The sequence below is a fragment of the Octopus sinensis genome, linkage group LG3 (genome assembly GCF_006345805.1).
Source record: "Octopus sinensis linkage group LG3, ASM634580v1, whole genome shotgun sequence".
In the NCBI taxonomy this organism is placed as follows: Eukaryota; Metazoa; Mollusca; class Cephalopoda; order Octopoda; family Octopodidae; genus Octopus; species Octopus sinensis.
In genome coordinates, this window is record NC_042999.1 from 91,826,157 (window position 1) to 91,836,526 (window position 10,370).

Genomic DNA, 10,370 nt, shown 5'->3' on the forward strand with positions numbered 1-10,370 from the left:
TTTCTGATTATCACCTATATACCATTATCTTGCAAGCATTTTCTGAGACCTGTTCATTTATGCAGACATAACGAATTTATAGTCACAGTAAAATAGGAGTAGGGAAGAATATCTGACATTAATTAATTTATCACCAGCAACAAGAACTTAACTGTCAATTCCCAATGGTTTTAATTCTAAAGAGATGTAAAACACTTGCTGCATTAGATCTTTTGATTGCGATAAAGATAAAGGTGAATGTAGCTATATCACCATTAGTCTTTCTTGACCCCCATTGTTATTTTCTTCTGCCACTCTAAATTACAGTAGGCTTTAAGTATCTTCTCCCTATATTCATTCTGCTACAATAATAGCAATAAGCAATGTAATTCCTTTTTCTCACTAGTTCTGATGAAAAATTTGCTAACTGATTATAATGGAGTATCCTGTATGTTGAAAACCTATATGGTCTTATGGGTCCGAAGAGAGCGGTTCATTTCAAATTAATGTAATGCTTGCATTGATCGATTAAATGGAGCTGCTTGAAACGGCCATAATGCACTGATACCTGGACATCCTTGTTACTTATTTGCTTTATATATATATATATATATATCATTGTTATTATGTTAAACTGTCGTATGTTCAAATTTGGCCAAATACAGTTTTTGAATATCTAATTTCTTCCAGTAGCCGGTTCTTTTGATCAAACTATCGTATTTCCAGCTGCTTCAGATGCCAAGATATGAAAATTGTCAGAGTAACGCAACGGTTTAGCATTTTTGAAAAATGTAGTAACTCCGACACATGACAGTTTTGCAAAAATATTTCTGGCAGAAAATACCATACATGCTTGGGGTTAGGAATTTATGCACCCAACAAAGTATTGTTGTTAAGATGAAACAGTTGCTAATGTAAAAGGAAATAGAATGGTGAAACTATTTTTTTTGTTTTCTGGAAAAGCAACGTTTTGGACTTACGTGAGGTTTGTATAATAGCATCGATATATATATATAATATATATATATATATATATATATATATATATCACGTGATCACGTGATCACGTGACCGACCAGACCATCAGATGTTGTTACACATCGCTGGTCACAATGCGTTCGCATTGTTTTAGCCTTCAAATGACGCCACCCCGCTGGCTAAGCGAACAGGCCATATATATATATATATATATATATATATCACGTGATCACGTGATCACGTGACCGACCAGACCATCAGATGTTGTTACACATCGCTGGTCACAATGCGTTCGCATTGTTTTAGCCTTCAAATGACGCCACCCCGCTGGCTAAGCGAGCAGGCCATATATATATATATATATATATATATATATATATATATATATATATATATATATATGTATATATTTATATAAATATATATATATATATATATATATATATATATTAGCGGCTAATATTTGCAGACGACAGGGTACCAGCTACATGGCTCACGGGTGTTCCGATCTCCAGCAATTACTGAATTAGTTCGGTGCTGAATGCTACAAGGCTAGAATGGGAATTACTGTTGCGTAGACCGAGACCTTAGTCCTCACGAGAAAGACTTTCCAATACACTCTAGAAGATCATTGATGCAAGTGTTGGAGTTTAAGTATCTCTGATCATATTCACAAGTGATGGAAAGCATGAGAATGAAACTGAGTTCTAAAATTGCATGTGTTTTCAGAGTAATGCACTAGCTCCAGTATTTAATTCTTAAAAGAGGAGAAGTTAATAAAAAGGCCTGACTGGCAATCTTCAATCCGATTTTCCTCACCTACGACCATGAATGTTGGGTAATGACCGAAAGAGTACTATTAAGAATACGAGCAGCCGAAATGGTATCCTCTGAAAGCCCTCTATGTAAGGTTATTTGGCATGTCGGATATCAGAGAGTCTCTCCAGGTCAAATCGCTTCTTTTCCGTATTGAGAGGTCGCAGTTCCAGTACTACAGATATGTGAGCTGAATGTCGTTGGAGAGAATCGCAAGACGAATATCTGAGGCCAAGCCAACGAACAACAGACCTAGGAGTAGACCAAGAACGAGACGGTTGGATTATATCCGTAATTTCAGTTGGTATTACCTGGGAATTCAACCGGAAAGTCTAATGACAGTTGCTTCTGGGAGGACCCTAAGGAGGAGGTGCCTAAGGACTATACCCACAAAAAATCTCACTGGGGTATTGGGCAAAGAATATGGATGAATAGATAGATGGAGGGGGGGAGGGGGATGGGTAGCTATATCAATTTTTGAGTCTACTCAGTATTTTATTTCTTGCTCAGTTTTCTTTTTCACTATTTTTCCTTAAAAGCACAATTCCTGAAATTTTTCAGTTTTAAGCATGCTGTTCACTGTTTTTATCTGTAATCTCATTCTGTATCTTTGTTCAATTTTCATATGTCTGTCTCGCTCTCACGTTATAAAATTTCGCTTTGACATAGCAGGATCAATAATCCCTTCTTCGAAACTAATGTGCTTATATTGATAATGCACACTTTGTGGAACTCCGACAGGAAAGTGATGCAAATTCACTGAATGTTATCCATACAGAACCTTATATGAACCAGAAAATAAATTCAGAGCATAAAGTTAATTAATAAATGAATGACAAAAGATGACAAAAATAGGTGATGTATATATGTATCTATGTATGTATATATATATAAAATATGTATAATGAAAGACGCAAATAGTCAAAGCTAGTAATAGAAAATATACAAAACGATCCAGAGTGATATATGTATATATATAGAATGTCTTTCAACTTAATGAGAAAAATAAGACGAGTTGTACTGACAGGAAAGCATTGTAGTCATTTAGATATTCAGAAAAAATGCAATAATTAATATTTTTAATGCTGGAACTAAATTTAAAATTTTAGATAAATCAGGAGCTATGAGACAAGCGACACACACAATAATCAAATAAATAAAAATGGGTGACAAGAGAAAGACGAAGACTTCGGATTCCATTGTAAGGGGAGTGAGAAGGAAAATATATTTCTTTATTACCCACAAGGGGCTAAACACAGAGGGGACAAACAAGGACAGACAAAGCGATTAAGTCGATTCCATCGACCCCAGTGCGTAACTGGTACGTAATTTATCGACCCCGAAAGGATGAAAGGCGAAGTCAACCTCGGCGGAATTTGAACTCAGAACGTAACGGCAGACGAAATACGGCTACGCATTTCGCCCAGCGTGCTAACGTTTTTTGCGAGGGAAAAGAAAGGCCTTTACAAGGATAAATCTGTGTGGGAAGAGGTGGAAGAAAAGAATTCGATAAAGAGAGAGACTGGAAATAAAGGCAAGTGGGTAAGTGGGTGGGGGCGAGTTAAGGGAAAGACAAAGAGTGAAAGGAGAGAAAGGAAGGGCCATTGCAAGGATAAAACAGTGAAGAGACATGCAGACATAGTCTGTACGCTCATATATTTTTAGACTAATGTGTGAATTAGAGGTGTTTTTTCTACTATTTCTAGCATTTCATTTACACTTCAAAAGAAGAGATTGACAGCGACAAACTATTAGTTTGTTATGAAAATAAAATGTATAACACAGGTGAGTATATTTGTATGTAAACAAATGTAGATGCATGCAAACATATATAGATAGATGTTATATACGAGTGTATAGCTTTATATAAATATACCTGCCTAAATTCCTACCTACCTACCTACCTACATACATACATACACACCTATGTTCATACAAACACAAACATATACAATTATACATATGAGCACATATACAGACACACACATATACAAACGTACGTACATACATACATACACACATGCATACATACATACATACATACATACATACATACATACATACATGCATACATGCATACATACATACATACATACATACATACATACATACATACATACATACATACATACATACATGCTGCAAAGAAGGTGATAGAGATATGGAAATATAAGCCGAAGGTGTCATATAAAAAGTAAATATCACTAACACTATTTTGCAACATAAAAATTATAGGCATTATACAGTATGGAAATTGGAAACTTTAGAGTGTGACAGTGAAACTGTTGCATTTGGATAATTTCTCCAAATCATGCAGCCTTACTTAGAATTGCATGTAAACACGAATATATAGATCCTTTTAAGTATTAATTTATATGCTTATAATTTACAATACAAACATCATATATATATTGATTGATGTACATATGTGCGTATATGTATTATACTATGGGATATAAGTATATATATATATATATATATATTATATATATATATATACATTACTTTTTTCAATTAAATTTGTTTTTATTTTTCACCATTAAAAGTCTACAAAGGCAGATAGATACTAAAATATATTTTTAGTTGTTTTAATTGTTGCTGTTTTTATCTTTTTATATACGTTTTAAATAAATTCAAATTATGGTGCATATATATATATATATATATATATATATATATATATGTGTGTGTGTGTGTGTGTGTGTGTGTGTTATTTTTTTTGTTTAAACATTCATTTAGATTATATATTTGATATCATGCCTTCACCCTATGACGTCTGCGCCATAGGCATTTATATGCATTTACCAGATTTTTGCATGTATGTATTTGTGTATGAGGACGTATGTATATGTACATGATTATGATTGTGTCTGTGTGTGTGTATGTGTTTATGTGTGTGTGTGAACAAAGTCTGTGTAATTTGTCTCCAGTATATTGACATGTTGTATACATATATGTGTGCGTATCTGTGTTTATGTTTGCTTGTGTATGCGTGCGTATGCATGTATTTTGGCAAAATTTGAGCGTCGTGTGGTGAGTGGCTTAATGGTTTGGGTGAGGACGTACGATTTTTTTAGATCGTGAGTTCCATTCTTGGTTCTGGCAGTACGTTGGATCCTTGAGAAAGATACTTAATTTCTTTATACTTCAGTTCGATCAGTTCAAAATGAGTATCAGCAATAGAGGTAGGGTGGATTAACCCTTCAGCAGGCTGCTGTGTTGAGCGATGAGTTTTGTATTCTCAGTCGCTCGGACGATACCGAAATGTTGAATGGATTCCATAAGGGACTTTGTAAACTTCAGATAAGACTTGCACGTGTGTGTGTGTGCGTGTGTTCGTATGCATACTCATACGGCTACATGCGTATATATATACATGCATACATACATTCATACATACATACACACATAAATACATACATACATACATTCATACATACATACATGCATACATACATATATACATACATACATACATAAATACATACATACATACATACATACATACATACATACATACATACATACATACATACATACATACATACCTACATACATACATACATACATATACATGATGCATAACTACGTGTGTGAAGACAGCGAGACAAAATATGAATGTTTGTATTTCTTCCTATGCATACATGTGTGTGAAGGAAGAAATGTTTATAAGTATAATAATGTAAATATGTATAGGTATCGTTATGTTTACGAATAACGTTATAAGAGATAGATTTATGGACAGATAATAAAAATGTCAAGTGGTTTGATAGCCCAAGAGAAACGTATAAAAATAAACGGTAGAAACCGAGAAATCTTGTATTTGCTTTGGTAATTAGTGTTTTTAAACCTTTTCAATTCAAATGTGAAAAGGATATCAATTATGGCGGATATATATTATCCTACATTGATGGATGAAGAAACATAGATAGATATGTCTCTAAGAGATGAATATAGCTAATGAAATGTAACTGTATATAATATATAAATGTATACACAGTAAAGAAATACATACGTATCCACAAGGCACATACATCATAATTGGATTTAACGAGGTATTTCACACCAAAGCTGCTCCACAAATGTTCATATAAATCAGGAATAAGATGAGACCAAGACATTGTCTCTAACGTAACTGAATAACCGGAACGGGTTTTTGTGATACACGGTATATAAAGAAAATGTCTCAACTCGCAATAAGTCTTCCACTAGTTCTGGTTTAAGAAATGCTTCTCTCACAAGCGTAGATTTTCGCACTTTGGTGTTGCAGATTGATTTAAAGTGTTCTCCTATGTATAACCTTAGACCAAGTAACGCAGCTTTATTTTATCTATTTGTAATTTTGTATGTGAATGTTGGGGAGAGATGAACCGGTCTAATTTTCATATAAAGCGTGCTCCACTTATGTGCTTACCACCAACGACTACAAAACACATTCAATGCACCAATTATATGAGGTAATGGTCCAACAATTTTACAGATAATTTCTTATGAAGTTATCGTTCCTCAAGTTGAGGGCTTAAGTCAAATGAAGACAACACACACGCACACATACACAAGGACCGGTGACTCAAAGTCCCTCTACGTCAATGAACCGAATGTGTAGTCAACAAACATCCTCTGAGGTGGGCTGTGGATGTTCTCTTAGAAATACACATTGGCCTTAACATTAAGTTGGACATCATCAGTGGCATGATGTATAGAAAGTTTTAAATACAACAGACAACTTAATAGCTCTTACTCAAGTCTGCACTTGTGAAAGATACTATGTGCAGAAACCATGGTTAATCATTTCCGAACGAGGCCACACATTCGTACACCAATGTGATTAAGTTTCTAATATTATTTCCGCTGAATATTAACCTTTAATATAATGTAATATCATAATATCATAAATAATATATCATATGATATATAAATATGTGTATGTGCATATATATATATATACATATATACATATATATAAGAAAGTGTGTGTATATATGTGTATGTACATATGTATGTATTTGTTATTTCTCTAAATGGCCAATCATATTCATACACACTGTTTCAATTAAATAAATGAATAAATAAAACGATAGATAAATAAAAGAAATATTTGTGCAGCCCTCTTTGTGTTTTCCTTAATTTTCTTTGCTGATAGGTGTGATGGTGTTGTTGGATATAAACGGAAATACAAAATATATTTCGAGTGTCATTTCTAATATATTCTAGATGGATATCTCGTAAAAATGTGCCGCGATTCAAGTTCTAATGTGAAATGCCACAATAGAATATATTTGAGAAACACTTCAATGAAAAACAACGTTACAAATATTTATATGAAAACAATATACTGTTATATAATTCAATATATATTTTATCTACCACCTCTCTCTCTCTCTCTCTCTCTCTTCATATATATATATATATATATATATATATATATATATATTTATGTATGTATGTATGTATGTATGTATGTATGTATGTATATTGAAATACTTTTATGAAAGGGGTTAAAGAAATAAATTCCTATTTAATTAAGGAAGATTTACTCGTACATAGTTTCCTAAATTCAAGGCCTTATCAGTGACATAGACAATTATATTTGGTGAGTTTTACAAGTGATCGTCAAACGTCAGATATTTAAAACTCCTCTTGTTTCAGAAAGTAAATCGCTTTTAATTGTACACAATTCTTATTGCAGCTTTCTACTTCTCTTCACATCAACCAGATAACGGGATTCTAAATTAAGACTACACCAAACAGATGATAATTTTCATGAGACTAACCTGTTGTTTCTACCAATCGTGACAACTCGTGGTCATTTTAATTACTTCCAATTATTATCTGCTTCACTGATATTATTTATCCAATCATTAAATCATGCTGTTATTTTTCTTTGTTCCACAGTGAACCTATTGGTGTTAATTAATAAGTCATCTGTCAGTTCTTTGCTGACTAGATTGTATAAATCCCTGAAGAAATAAAGTAAGAATCTGGCAAGAGAGAGAGGAGGGAGGGTTGTGTGGAATTTCAGTTTTACAGAGAAAGATTTGGACGATTAATTGATTGCCAATCTTTGTTAAAAGAAGTCAAGCGGATACTGTTGATTCAGGATGATTTTAGGTTACTAGTGTGGAATGGGTAGTTTTTAGTAATAATGTGGCAAAACAGAGTTCAGTTTGATGATGAGTTTTTTAATAGAGAACCAGCTATTTGAGAAGTTTACGAAGAGATCGAATGACAAGATGCAAGAGAAGAGTTGTATGGAATTTCATTTTGGAGAGATACTTATTCCAGTTATCACCCACAAACAAAATCCCACTCACTGATTGTGTCTATGACAAATGGTTCTAATGTAAGGCAAAGCCACATTTGAATCTGTTGTGTGGACGCTTCCAGACGATGAAGTAGGCTAGCCCAATACGTAGATATAGAGGGAGAAGTCTAGACCTCAGTAGAAGAGAAGAGTAGTGTTGAGTAGAGGTGATACGAACGTGCTACATAACAGGATTTCATAGCTCACACAGCCACTGTGTAGTATTGCGATATAACAGTGGCGACGAGGAGTTCGTAGCTCACACAGCCACTGTGTAGTATTGCGACATAACAGAATCGTTATTCTTCTCCATGATCTTCTCGAATCATGCCTTTAAACGTATGGCAGGTTGTGATATGTACTCCGTTTCTAGGGTCCTTTACTGTTCTCTCTCTCCTTATTTCACTCGCTCCATCCCTCTCTCTATCTCACCTTCTGAATGAGAATGTGTTTATGCATATTTATATGTCGAAATGGCTGCTTTGCCAGTTGTACCAGGTCCAACGTTTCCAACACCTCAATTCCAGGTGTTTATAAGTATAACCTTGAGAGACGCACTACCAAAATTTACAAGAGATTCAGAATCGGTTGAACTAACATATATCAAGCACTCATGTATTAGTCCTAGTGAATGAAATTCGAAACTATCTATAGTGGGATTAGAAAATACATATTAGCGACAGAAACAATATCAATATTGCTAACGTTATAAACAAGCGTGCATTTTCCACCAAAAGCTTATATGAGAGTTTCTCTCATGGTATCTACCGCAGTAAAGTTTATTGCAACGTTTAAGAAGTAATAAATATTACCTCTCAGTGAGATTAGACTCCTGTTTCAACAAACTCAGTATTTTAGGAATATGTAATTTTCCTTGTCTCATAAATCTAAAAAAATCTAACGTTCAAGATAAAAAGGTTGTGATGTGCATTCCGTTTTTATGGTTCGTTTCTGTTCTCTCCCCTCTCTCTCTCTCTCTCTCTCTCTCTCTCTCTCTCTCTCTCTCAATCGGTCTCTCTATCTCACCTTCTCAATGAGAATGTATGTACGTATGTTTAAATGTCGAATTATGATAAAATCAATTTTACAATAAACTGAAGGATTACTCAATTATTTTCTGTAGAGTACATACTTATTATTCTTTAACAAGCGTAGTCAGTGTTGTCAGTGACTTCGAAGTTTCGGCTTGTTAAAACTTCATCAGGCAGTTTGTTTTTGGTAATCCGTTGAAGGCTTAACAGTCATATATGATGGTTTCCCCCTCGTTATCGAGTATGGCCATTGCACAAAGCTTAACTGTTATTGGCGCTGTGATCGAATGTGACTTTTATTTGCTTTTTAAGGCTACAGCCAGCCATTCAGTTGAAACTCACAGAACTATCAACAATCAAGAACAATGTTGTTATCGTGCAATGCCTGTGCAAGAAGAATTGTTTTTAAAGTGAGGAAAGGCTGTGCACTGAGTCAATCCCACTCACTAAGCAACAGCAGCCATAATCCGAAAAGAAGAACAAGTCAACATCATCGGTAACCACTGAGCTGCAGGTTTTATGTTGGAGTTATCCCAGTTACCTGAGTTACCGTCTCCTAGAAGGATGCCCTAACAAAGGTTAGGAGTCCTTCACTTCCAATGGTTTAATCCGCGCGTTCGGGTGTTCAGTCCAATTATTTATATGTCCCCGCGCATGATACTGCTTTAAGCCTTAAGAAAAAAAATATATACATATATTGGATGGCCGTTGACTCTCAAGAGTTCCTCCACCCTTTGACGGATTTTGTTTTTCATCCCGCAGGGTGTCCGATAAACACCCTCCTTACCAAGCAAGCTTGGTGGGGTTGCCGGTTTAGTCGCCGACAGCCCGACCATGCAACAGGTTGTACTGGGTTACATGTTACCAGAAACACTCGAAAATGACCTGACCTGAAGCAGTCATACATACATACATACTTACATACATACATACAGACAGACAGATAGCCCTATGTCAGAGAATGAGAGGTAGGCTAAGATATATATATATATAATATATATATATATATATATATATATAATATATATATATATATATATATATATAGATAGATAGATATAGATAGATAGATAGATAGATAGATAGATAGATAGATAGATAGATAGATAGATAGATAGATAGATAGATAGATAGAGAGAATTTCTAATGTATTCTAAGTGCACGAAATATTACCAGTTGTATTAGGGTTGTATATTTATAGCACATTATACTCATTTACGCCAATGTTGTCCGCATAAATTTGGGGGTTGGCTAAAATGCAG

At 34.3% G+C, this 10,370-nt stretch overlaps 1 long non-coding RNA gene across 1 annotated transcript in view; it reads left to right on the forward strand.

Moving 5' to 3' along the window:
- The window catches only part of LOC118762768, a 25,042-nt gene extending 24,706 nt beyond the window's left edge, over positions 1-336 (forward strand). The window contains exon 3 of the long non-coding RNA XR_004998518.1: positions 83-336. This is a non-coding gene — a long non-coding RNA (uncharacterized LOC118762768). The remainder of the gene's footprint in view (positions 1-82) is intronic.
- The last annotated feature ends 10,034 nt before the right edge of the window (positions 337-10,370 follow it).